General features: G+C 34.0%; 1 pseudogene; it reads left to right on the top strand.

The window, feature by feature from the left end:
• Positions 1-11,289: 11,289 nt before the first annotated feature.
• On the top strand, positions 11,290-12,074 carry LOC147558962 (dirigent protein 19 pseudogene; annotated as a pseudogene).
• The last annotated feature ends 1,347 nt before the right edge of the window (positions 12,075-13,421 follow it).

Raw genomic sequence — 13,421 nt, 5'->3', positions numbered from 1 at the left:
AAAGGTAGATTAGATTAGCTTTAGGTCCCTGAGATTGACCTTTAAAAGGTTATATATGACCTTAAGGACTTAGGATATCTTAGAGCATCTCCAATGGGACACTCTAATAAACACTCTAAAAATCTAGTTGTCAAGTGTCAAATAAAGATTCTCTTTCTTAGTGTCAATATAGAGACACTCTACATTTGTTTGGTATCCAATGGAGATCTATAAAATCTCTTACTTAATACACATGTCCCTCTTCAATTCAATAGATAAAAAGTAGTTGAAAAGCAAAGTTTTCTATTGGTTGAAATTATAAAGTAACACTTAGAGAGTCTCAAGTAGACACTCTCATTTTAGAGTTTCTCTCTCTAGACACTCTATAATAAATGTGTCCAACTCATAATAGAGTGTCTAACAAAGTGTTCCATTGGAGATGATTTTTCAACAAAAACTCCAAAAGTCATATGTGGCACTCTAAGTGTTAGAGATTGAGTGTCCCATTGGAGATGCTCTTAAATAGGCTGTTACAGGGTTTCGATTCTTGATGTAAATTTGTAACGTCTCCTCATGATATATCAACGTCTTGTAGTTTGTGTAAAAAAGTAACCATCTTTGTTGCTCGATCGATTTGAACGCAGTATACTTGAGGAGTGCATCATACTTGACCTTTTCTTATTGGTCTTTCAAACTAACCGCAATATGACTATTTGTGATACTTTATTTTTTCTCAACATACTCTTCTCTATGTTCTACACTGCTGGTGTTCTAGTACGGATCCACTATGAGTCAAGGGTAAATCGTGATGTTTTTATCTGTTTTTGATCTTGTTAATGATTTCTTTTATTTGTTTTAATACATATGTTTATTTATATAAAAATATATTTAATGTTTTTTTAAATATGTTTTATATATTTTGTAAATCAGATGTGTTTTCCAACCATCCTATTGTTTGGTTCAAACTTTTGTTTATTTGATGTTTGCTTGACACAAAATGTTGTTTGCTCGATACAAATAGTTTGCATAAAAAAATCAATTGATTGTTCGGTACAAACTGTTGTTATTTCGATGCAAATTGTTGTTCGTCCTAAAAATAGAACGAAAAAGAATGAAAAATCGACAACTTTTTCAAGACAACCCACATATTTCTCTCCCTATTTTTTTTCTCCCAGATTACATCTTAGAAACTACCAACTTGACAGTAGAAAATCGTGAGAGAGGTCGAAATAACTAACCCACTCTCCCATATCTTCCTAATTTCTCACTTAACCTCCTAACTATTTGACTTAAAATTGAAATTTTCTCACTTCCTTCTCTACACGATCCTTTCCCTCTTTCAAAAACAAAAAAAATATATGTTCTTCCTTCACATGAAATGTGATTTACCGGCGAAGCCAAGAGGGATCTGTCGCGTCCGTAGGACGCGGCGGAAACCTAGTAACTAGTAAAAGATGAATGAACTATTGAGAAAATTATAACTTCGAAGGAAAAATATAATGAGAAAATTGTAGCTTCAAGGGAAAAATACTGATCAATAATAAAACAAAAACGTGGGTCGAAGATCCAAATTTAAACATTTTCCAGTTAAAAAACATGTTATATTTTGTTGGTTAAAACCAAATATTTATATTTTATTTGATTAAAAATTTGTATTTGTTTAGTTAAAAATCAAATAGTTTTTGTAATTGGTGCAATCCTTTTGTAAATTATCTCAAACTCTTTTGTAAGTTCTCGCAGAACCTTTTGCATGGTTTCGCATTTGCTGAAGTTGTCGCAAACACCTAGAGAGCTGGAGACTTTTAAAATTAAGGGATCCTCATTAACCAAAAATGAGAAATTTATAGGAGGTTCCAAGGTTTTGACAACATGTCCCACAGTAAAATGAAATTTTGAGTCTAAAGTCCAAAATAGAGGGGGTGATTAACTATATATCCATTCCTAAACCAATAAAGACTATAAGCACAAAATAAAATAGAAAATAAGTTCAAAGTGTATTTTACGGTGGACCTCAGTTCTCAAACCATTTATTTTATCCCAATGATGGTCTTATACAAATATCCAACCCATTGATAGACCATAGGGTTTTTTGGAGTTGAGTTAATCAAATATTGTTTCCAAAAAATTATGTTTCCAAAATTTAGAATTAATTTCTTTTTTCTAATTAGAATGAGTTTATTTAACTTGATAAGTTAGGAAGAAATAGATAAAAGAGAGGTTAAACATGTAAATTACCCATTATTGAGGGGGTAAACTCAATTACCAATTACTGACGAGAGGGTAAGCCCAAAAAACCCTATATTATATCCGGATACTAAACCCATTGACCCAATTGTTTTGGACCTTAAATCCGCCCCTAGTAATAAAATCTCCACAAAATCTCTATTTTTCATATTTCGAGTGAGCCAGGCACTAAGAGTCATTTGTCATAGATAATAATGTTAGTTGCTAGATGATCTTAGGTACCCTTTCACACGTGAAAGAAGAAAGATTAAAACTTAAGGGGGTGGTAGTGGTTGAGGGGATTGGGGGACATTTTAATGTTTGTGTTATTGGTTGGGACCTTTCAAATGTTCCCAAATGTTTGTGTTACTCGTCTCGGACATTTTAAATATCACGTAATGTTTTTGTTATTCGTTTGAGACATTTCAAAGGTTTCGAAATGTTTGTGGTATTCGTTTTAGACATTTCTAATGTCTATGTTATTCGTTTGAGACATTTCAAATGTCTCTCAATGTATCTATTATTCGCTTGAGACACGAAATTATAGACATTTCAAGACAAATTGGTTTCGTGGACATTTGGGAACATTTTAGTATAAATTTGGAGAGCTTTTGGAGACATAATATTTCTGAAAATATAGAAGACACTTGAGGACATTTGGAGACATTTCAATACAGATATAATAAAAATAATAATTATTATCAAATTAGAATAATAATATATAATGATATAACAATATTAAGTATTATATTATTAAAATACTACATAATATAATAATATTATTATTATATAATTACTATATTATTGTATTATTATTATTATATTATTAATATATTACTAATATATTATTATATTACTATATTATTATACTATTTCGAATAGTAAATATCCACCAATTATTCATCAATTTATCACCGTTGTCTACAAAAGTAAATAAAAATATAATTTTGAAGTATTGATAGAAATTTGCTCAAGACAATAATATTAATATCCAATAATAAATATTTACCAAATGTCTATCAATGTCCGCAGATATCTACGGATGTCTACGAAAGTCGAAAATATACTTTTGAATTATTAATAAAAATATTTTATTTCATATGATAAGAAAGTAATCTTATTAAAATAATAAATACCAACCAAAAATCCATCAATGTCCACAGATATTCAGGGATGTGTACGAAAGTCGAAAAAATGCTAGTACAAATATATTATTCCATATGATTAGCCAATAATGATAATATTAAAATAACAAATGTCTACCAATTGTCCATCAATATCCACAAATATCCACGGACGTCTACAAACATTGAAAAATACTATTTTTGAAATATTAGTACAAATATATTATTTCATATGATTAGGCAATAATGATATAATTACTATTATATTAATAATAAATGTCCACCAATTATCCATCAATGTCCATAGATATCCACAGATGCCCACAAAGTTGAAAAATATATTTTTGAAATATTAGTACAAATATATTATTCCATATGATAAGGCAATACTGACAATATTAAAATAATAGATGTCCACCAATTGTTCATCAATATTCACAGATACTTGCAGATGTCTACAAAAGTTGAAAAATATATTTTTTGAAATATTAGTACAAACATATTATTTCATATGATTAGACGATAATGATAATATTAAAATAATAAATGTTCACCAATTGACAATTGTCCTTCAATGATATAATAATAATAATAATAATAATAATAATAATAATAATAATAATAATAATAATAATAATAATAATAATAATAATAATAATAATAATAATAATATCCACTACACATTTTGTCTATGGATTCAATATTTTGAAATGTCTCCAGACTTATGGGCCAAATGTCTACAAGGCGTTTTGTCTATGAACCAAATGTTTTGCAATGTCTCCAGACTTATGGACCAAATGTCTACAAGACATTTTGTCTATGAACCAAATGTCTTGAAATGTCTCCAAAACATTTTGTCTACAAACTCAATGTCTTAAAATGTCTATAAAGATAATTTGCCTATAGATAAATGTCTTGAAATGTCTATAAGACATTACTTTGTATATAAATGTTCCCTGATGTCCTAAACCACTACCACCCCCTAAGATTCTTAGAGGAGGTGTCTAGTCAAGAAGTTATATTAAAATTTAGGGTCGGGAAAACGGTCTGGAACTTTACGCCCCGAAAGTGCCCGAACCGCGAAAGTTCGGCGGTCAGAATGAGCCCCAGCCGGGCTTTAAAGGTCGTAAAAAAGGGCACTAGGGGACGGAACACAACAAAGCCTTTCACCCGACGTCCGACTCGGTAAGCCTGAGAAATAAGAGCTTGCGACCATTAACCCGATTATCCGCATGGTAGGAACCCGTATGCCATCCTTTTCTCTTCAACATCTTTTTCTTTTGGTGCAAAAACCAAAGCAAAGATCTTCTTATCAACTTTTGAGAAGATCAAATTTCCTGCAAAGAAAATCGATAATAGTTTCAACGACTCCCAATGGAGTTTGCTTGTCTAAGATTAATCTCTGAACTTCATCGTAAGATCCGGCAAAGTTTCGAAAAGATTCATGAAGGGAAGAAGATGAAGTTGAGGGATTTTTTCTGTATCTTTTCTTGCCCTACTTCCTCTTTAGTCAGAAATAATTGCCATATTCTTGATGACGGTTTAAGATTGTTTCTTCTAGATTTGATTTGGGTTTTGCCGGATGATCTGATACCTGACTTGCCCGATTTATTTGGTAGGCTCGGACGGGCTTTGGGCATCAGAAAATCAAGATATGTCCGCCCGCCGATCTTAACGGACATAAGGGGAAACGACTCGATCTGTCCGAGCCCGAAAAAAGAATACTGCCCGTGGGCGCCGATCTTAATGGTCAGCTACGGAAAAAATGTCTTATGAATTTTAATTCCTATCAAATTCAATATATAACTGATAAGAGTTCATCTATAGGCACCAGGCCAAACAGCTGTAGGCGGGCGACCATGTCATTAACTCGGGTCAATAACCATTGATCTGAGATCCCTACAAAACACCCGATCAACTAACCTGGGTGAAGTTTACCTCTATTTTCTGCTATCCTCTTCTTCTTGCAAAACAATTTTTTTTTTCTCCCAAACAAAACCAAAGGGAAATTTTCTATATCTTCGGATCCACCTATATGCTTAGTTCACAAGAACGATGAAACTAACAACAAGAAGAATTCATCTGAGATTCGACGAGTTGGGGAAACAATAAGCAGAACAAGAGCAACAAGCCTCCTTAGAGCATCTCCGATGCAAAACTTAAAAAAAACTCTAATTGACTTATGTGTTGAGTCTCAATTGAGATTCTCTTTCCTATGTGGCTACTTGAGTGTCTCTAATTCAAGTCCTTCTCCAATGCAACACTCTAAAAAACTCTAATAGATACACATGTCATACATATATTTAATAGGAAAAAATGGTTAAGAAAGAAAGGCTTTCTATTGGTCCAAAAATTAAATTTGATGACTAGGACACTTAAGACTCTCAAAAGAAATCTCAAAAATAGAGTTTCTAGTTGAGACATCTTAAAACTTAATGCTTTCAAATCATCTTAAGATCTCAATTGAGTTTTGCATTGGAGAGGTTTTCTCTCAAAAAAAAACTCTAAAGTCCTAGGTGACACTTACGATTTTAAGATTGAGTCTTGCATTGGAGATGCTCTTAAGATTGAGTCTTGCATTGGAGATGCTCTTAGTAGGAGGAACAATACGATAGGACCTCAACTTAATTACTGAATTAGTTATACATACTTCGACTTAATTACTGAATTAGTTATCCGGTGGATATTGTGCACTCATGATCCAAAAGCTCAATCTCTATCTTCCCTTGTTTGTTGAGCTCCATTTTGATGATATTGTGTGAACAAAAAAAACAAGCTGAAAAATTGAGTAAAGAGCCATGTGTGTGACAGATCTAAAAATGTAAAACCTTTTTGAATCTGAAGTTTTACTTGAGGGCTTGATTGTGTTAACTGTGATTGAGAAATTAAAGTTGATTAACGCCCAGAGCGCCTATAAATAATTTAGCTGTTAGAGCCGTTGCATATAGAGCCGTCCGTCCGCTTACAACCATTTGGTTGGGTGCCTTTAGAAGCATCAAGGTTTGGTATATAGATATATTCCGTACAACAAAAGAAACATCATTTATTGGAAGTGAAATTTCATTACAAAGACCCTACTAAATATAAAACATAAAATAACCAAGACACTAAGACCGAGTGATACAACAACATCTCCATCCCTTTTATTACTCCTACAAACCCTAGCTAGGAAGACAACCCTATAATATAATATATATATATTAGCGTACTACTTACTATATGTCTCATCTAGTTTAGTAGTGCGTCCCAGTCGTTCCACCAGTTGCTGGGTGCAAACCACCAGCAGCACCACCGGTTCCATGTTGTTGTTTGGCTGCTGCGTTTTGCTCACGTTCCATCTGTTTCTTCATCTCAGCTTCTTGAACCCTTTCTTCTTTCTTTTGTGTTGCCATTTCTTTCTCCATTGGATCACTTGTTGTCATTCTCTCTCCTTTCTCTTGTAAATTTGCTTTCGTTTTCTCCATTCCTGCTTTTGCTGAAGCAGCTGCGTTCTTACCTGTCTGCATCTTTCTAAAGATTTGATTGTTGGTAAAATTGATCGAGTATTTGAATATGATGATTATGTTGAAATTGATGAGAAAGACTATATATATATTTTTCAGGAGATATAGTTAGTGGTTATCTGTTTTTGCCACCTTTCTATGCCAACGACACGTGTCCGTGTAAAGACACGTGTTTAAATGTTAGATTGACCTTTGCTGATTCTGTCATTGGGAATTGGGAATCATATATAATACTTATGGATTTTATGCTGTACGTGGAGGTTCGAAAACGAACCACCCAAGTTTTGGCTGTTAGTACACACGTCAGTTTCAACATGTTGCATGTAACTTTGAGAGAGGCTTGCTATCTACATTGTAAATTTTTCTTCGAATGTATGGAACAAAAAGAATAAAACAATTTGGTTTGAGACGTGATACAATCCGAGGCATCATTTCCTTCTGTCTGCACAATAAAAAAATTATTTGGACAATTCTCATAGAGATAAGATAATACCGGATTGTATCATGAAAAAATATGAAATTATCTAGAGAAATTGAAAAACCAATCTGATCCAAGTCATAATCTATATGAGATTCCCAAAATGAATAATAGAGGATAAACCACAAAGTAAGGAAGAATTACATATCTATATACAAAAAAGGTTCAAATACGCGAATGGAAACTCAACATTTAAAACGATATTTTATAATTAATTTGTAAGTTATATCTAAAATATTAAAGAAAATTCTAAAGACAAAAATTAAATGTACCTATTACCGTAAATGTAACTATTAAGTGAAATTTTAAAAGAGTTATTTCTTTTCAGACTCGTAATTTGTGACCAGTTTCTTTTTTAGTTCTTTATTTTTCATAAATTCTAAAATGATCACTTTTTGATAAAATCATAAATTAAATTTAATACCCGTTTTTTTTGTTTCTCTTATTGCCCTTCATCTAAAATTAATTCTCATATTTTTTTTCTTATTCTTCTTATAATTATTACTATTATTTTTGTGGGAATCTAACTCAAAACTAGTTGGTAATGAGCGGAGAGGACCTAGACATTATATTCTTGGTTGCTAAATAACCTTTCTCTCATGTGGGACTATTCTCCCACGCCCTCTTACGTGTGACATTGTTTGTACCTAACACGTGTCCTTTTTTTGGATGTTGTGGAGCATGTGTGGCTTTTAAGGCAATCACTTGTGGGCCTAGTTCTGATACAGGTTAGGTTTGTGGTCATCCAACCCAAAAACAATTTTCAACGTGCAAAGGACCTAGACATTATGTTCTTGGTTGCTAGATCCCCTTATTCGTTTTCTCTTTTTTTTTCTCAATTTCGTAGTTACTTGTGATTATACTCGATGCCTAGAATCTAATACTGAATTTCAATCTTGGTAAAAGTTTTATGTAATTCAATAATTATCGCCATCCAATGATTGTATTTTAGATTTATATAGTCACTAGGTATAGCCGGTGCCTCCTAATGTGGTGTAAAAATGCCACATTAAGATCACTAAACTTCGATTAGTTAGTTCATTTCGGGTTTTATTTCTAATAAATTATGTGTTTTTCTTGTTAAGTAGTTTATTTGGAGTTTGATATTTGTTTCGGGATAAAATGAATCAATTCGTCACATTTTCATCTCATGTGGACGAGAACGGAAGAAAAGAACACCAGGAATATTTTTATCATTTTGATAAAAATCAGAGGTCAAATAAAAAGTGGAGTAAATGATGAATCTTCCAAAAAAAAGATGGTGAAAACGGAAGTCGAATCGAGTTCGGACGAGGAAGTTATGAAAGAAAGAAGCCGAGGGGCGTTTTAGTCTTTTCTGGAAATTAGAGATATAGAGATATATGATGAAGGCACTCTTTTGGTTCTAAACTACAATCAAAGTGCAAGCCCAAAAGAAACCTGAAGAAGAAGAAGACTGGTCAAAGGTTTGGGCAGAGTAAAAAATGTTAGACCCCAAGTCAAGGTTGGTTATGTTTGGTGGTAGAAAAGAAAATGAACAGGTATGAAAGAAGGGGATAGGGGTATTGGGGGTTCTCTGGGAAAAGTTCTGGGTTTAGAGTTTCGAGAGAGCTTTAGCGAGAAGGGAGAAGGGAGAACCAGCCAAGCTTGGTCGGCTTGCACTCAAGGTTGGCCAAAACTTTGGCCAACACGGGACAACTAAGGAACCTCACCGGCAACTCGGGATTATAGAGAAGAACAAACATCTCGGGTTTTGTTGTTACACGAGCAGTTCCAGTCAGGGTTTTGAAAGGACGACAATACGAGGCTCATAACTAACACAACAACTCAGGATAGTGGTATTCTTCGTCGGACTTCATAGTCGATTCTTAGTTCCGAGCCTCGTGTTGTCGTCCCTTCGAAACCTCGACTGGAGCAGCTCTTGTTACAGCAACACCCGAGTTGCTTCTTCTTCTCTGTAATCTCGAGCATCCGGTGAGGTTTCTTGGCTGTCCCATGCCAGCCAAAGCTTTGGCCGACCTTGAGTGCAAGCCGACTACCTCCAGCACGGAGAAAATAAGTAAATATGAAGAATTATTTTTTATTACTAATAAAAATTTGAATCGATACAAAAGGATAGACTAAAATTGTACAATAGACCAACAATTATGAAAATAAAAAATAAAAGAATCAAGGAAGGAAGAAGATATATAAAATGTTTTTTTTTTCTTTTTTCGCAATAAGCAAGATTTCAATCAACTACAAAGCTCTCTAGTGAGACTATCCCTAGCTAGTACATGACAAATTCGGGATTCCAGTCAGGTTCAAGTTACATTATGAATGCAAGAAAATTAGGCTAATTGATGAGTCACATACTACCTTCCTCCATCTCTTTCTCTATCCCTGTCGTTCTCTAAAATCTCCTTCGTCGAATCTCTAGTTTCCAGACGAAACCATATCTCGTTTCATTTGGAAACCAGACCTCGTCTGGTCTCGTTTCGAACTAGACTTCGTCTATATAATGGGTAGCACTTTTAGTATATTCGGGCCAAGTACTGTTTTTTCGAGAGCGTGAGAGGGATAACCGCAGTTCGAAGAAGTAGGATATATATATATATATATATAGGTTTGCTTGATGTTGTGCTCTGGCCAACGCTTACATCTCTATCCGTAGCACGGGAATGCAGTAGTTTAATATATTTGTCTTTTTCACTAGCGAATTATTCATGTAATATTTAATTTTCAAGATTTTGGGAAAGAAGTGATTATGATGTTTGTATAATGGGGAATACTACAATTATTAAAATCTTATTCAATTTACGAATGACAAATTATATATTTTTCATTCATTAAGACTTTTAACAAATAATTGATGAAAAGATGCTATTAGGAAGGTGCCACGTCAATTTTTTAAGTCAAACTCTAAATAAGATGCCCCAGAAAAGAAAAAAAACATGTACCTATAATATATATCCCCCAAAAATAAAAAAAACTAGACGTGAAACATGAGCACATGACCTAACCACTGCTCTAGCCAGCCAAGAGAGAAGATATATGATGTAAAAAAACATGAAATCTCACTTTTAAGTTCTAACTATTGATAAAAAAAGTCCAATGACATTTAAAGATATTTCAAGATCTAAAAAGATTAAATTTTATATATTTAAGATATTTTTTACAATTATCTATTATTGTTATAAGATTATAAAACACAACAGAGAAATTTGCTAAGTGCCTTCCCCAATTTCAAATTTGGGGCATTTCTTAGTTAACTAATACAGTAATACCACGTAAAGTAGACCAACGGTTTAATATTTCATAGCAGGATAAAGAGAACAATAAGTAATGTAGGAAATAAAAATCTAAAATCCTGAAGGAAAGTCAACAGTTGGTAGCCTAAGTGGTTCCAAGGTGTTGACATAAACTCCAGAAACTCCTAGAGGTCCCAGGTTCATATTCATGCAAGAGTCGTTGGCCGAACGACGATCCTCTGCCTGCGACGTGAGAGAAGGGTGTGTTTGGACAAAAAAATTAGTGAATAACTAGGGAAAGACTTCGCAACAAAAAAAAGCTAGGGAAAGACCACCCCACCCTTTTAAGTAGAAATCAAAGTTGATAGGATCATAGAACAATTAATAAAAACTCAAGGAAAGTCTAATTAATCATAGAGAAAATTAAAATAGGTATAGTTCTTTATTTCGTGAGTTCTTTTTTTTTTAAAACAAACATAGAATTTAATTGATAAGGTTAGTTACATAGTTGCCATGATGGGATGATAAACAGTTAGGAAGACAAGAGTTGCTAGGAATGCCTGAATTCCTACAGTTAATAGCAGCGTTATGAGCGTTATGAGTTGCTAGGAAAGCCTGAGTTCTTTTAAGAATAAATTCCTATGCAAATGTATTGACTTTTTTTAGTCTAACTTTGCTACATCAAAAAAAGGAATATCATTTCACTCATTCCATCTGCCCATTTCTTAACCTTATAAGAACCCCTAACTTCCCACATCTCTTCAAACCTCTTTCTACAATTTAGATCTCAATTCTCAACTCTACCTTTCAATTTTCTTTCCTCCTAGTACTTTCAATGGCTGGAATCATTCACTCCAAATCTACTCTTATATCCACTCTAATTATCCTCTTCAGCTTCATCCTCATCTCCCATAAGATGGTAAATGCTAAACCCAATAGTTTTGGAAGAAGTTTAGATCCCATAAAATTTATGGGACTTAAAAAAGAAAAACTTAGTCATTTTCGTGTCTATTGGCATGATATTGTTAGTGGTCCAAATCCAACTGCCGTTCGAGTAGCGGAAGCTCCATCTACTAATCAATCGGCTACCCAGTTTGGTGCTATGCTTATAATCGATGATCCCCTGACCGAAGGTCCGAGTTCAAGCTCAAAACAAGTTGGACGGGCCCAAGGGTTCTACGCCTTTTCCTCCATAAATGATGTGGGATTGATTATGAACATGAATTTTGTTTTCACGGTAGGAAAATATAATGGAAGTACAATTAGTATTTCGGGGAGAAACGCATTTTTCTTGAAGGTTCGGGAGATGTCGATTATTGGTGGAAGTGGGATTTTCCGTTTCGCAAGGGGATATGTTCAGGCCAAGACTTTCACTGCCAACTTTACAACACATAATGCTATTGTTGAGTACAATATTTATGTTTTCCATTATTAAAATTATTTTCTTTTTAAAAATCTATGTTTCAGTTGAGTTTTTCCTTTTCTGATATGTTTGCATTTACGTTATGGGTTTCATACTTCGTGAATATATGAAAATAATCAATAGATTATGGTAAAACACGGTGGTTCTATACTTATCCCCTGTTGGAAAATTATTTATATAAATAAATTATTGTTTGAGTAAAATTATATTCATAAAAGAAACACAAGTTATAGATACTCACAAGTCACAACCCAATAGAGAGGCATCTTGTAGAGTCACGACTAACTCTATAAATACTCAATGTGATTTTGTTGCTTTTGATGCATACCTACATATAAATACAGGAAATCAAAGATAATATTGTAGAGTAAAATGACGACAGACACTCACCCTCGTCGTGTTGTTCAACAATAACATTCGTTTGTAAAATTCATACAAGGGACACAAAGTAGTATAGTTTCCAGATGTTGTATATTTTGTTACAGGGATTGATCACAAATTGCAAATAGGTTGATTGAACATAGTTTTTACTCTCTTGCGGTCAATATCATATAGTACTGTACACATTTATGTTACCATTTGGCTTGCCGCTTGTATATGTCGAAACTCATATAGTTTGTAACAACATTTTAGAGTCAGTGAAGCCAGTCAGGGCTTTCTTTCTGTTTTTCACCACAAATATCATCTCTGATTCTTTCAAAAAAGATAATCAACTCTGTCATTCCAATTTCTACCTGTGATTTCCCTAATGGCCCCCAACTTTGTGACCAGCTTCCCGCTTGGCCCCCTACTTTACGAGAAATACCCATATGGTCCCCTTCCTCATAACACCGTTACTCTCTCTCCTCCATCTCATTTTCTCTCTCTACCACATCATTTGACCACACCACATCATCATCTCCGGCAGGGGTTGCCGGCCGGCGACCTTCAATTTTTTATTTTTATTCTCTCTCTCTCTCTAAAAACTATTTTTTTTTTTTAACTCTCTCTCTCTCTACAGATCTAGAGAGAGCTCCATTGAAGGTCTGTTCACAGACCTCCAATGGGTCTGCAAACAGATCCATTGAAGGTCTGCCAACAGACCTTCAATGGATCTGCTCTCTCTCTCTAGATCTGTAGAGAGAGAGAGTTAAAAAAAAAAATTTAGTTTTTAGAGAGAGAGAGAATAAAAAAAAATTGAAGGTCGCCGGCCGGCCGGCGACCCCTGCCGGAGAAGATGATGATGTGGCGTGGTCAAATGATGTGGCAGAGAGAGAAAATGAGATGGAGGAGAGAGAGTAACGGTGTTATATAGCGGAAGGGGGTCATATGGGTATTTCTCGTAAAGTAGGGGGCCAAGCAGGAAGCTGGTCACAAAGTTGGGGGCCATTAGGGAAATAACCCTTAAATAATTTTAGTTGCCATAAAATGTAATACTTCCTCAGATCTTTTCACAACTTTAACCAACTTCCAAAGTTGTCATCAGTAACTTTCAAAAACTTT

The sequence above is a fragment of the Eschscholzia californica genome, unplaced genomic scaffold, assembly GCF_041429995.1.
Source record: "Eschscholzia californica isolate CP2 unplaced genomic scaffold, dmEscCali1.0.p SCAF_2, whole genome shotgun sequence".
Classification (NCBI taxonomy): Eukaryota; Viridiplantae; Streptophyta; class Magnoliopsida; order Ranunculales; family Papaveraceae; genus Eschscholzia; species Eschscholzia californica.
The sequence above is the reverse complement of the archived record's forward strand: the minus strand, read 5'-3'. Positions and strand labels throughout refer to the sequence as shown.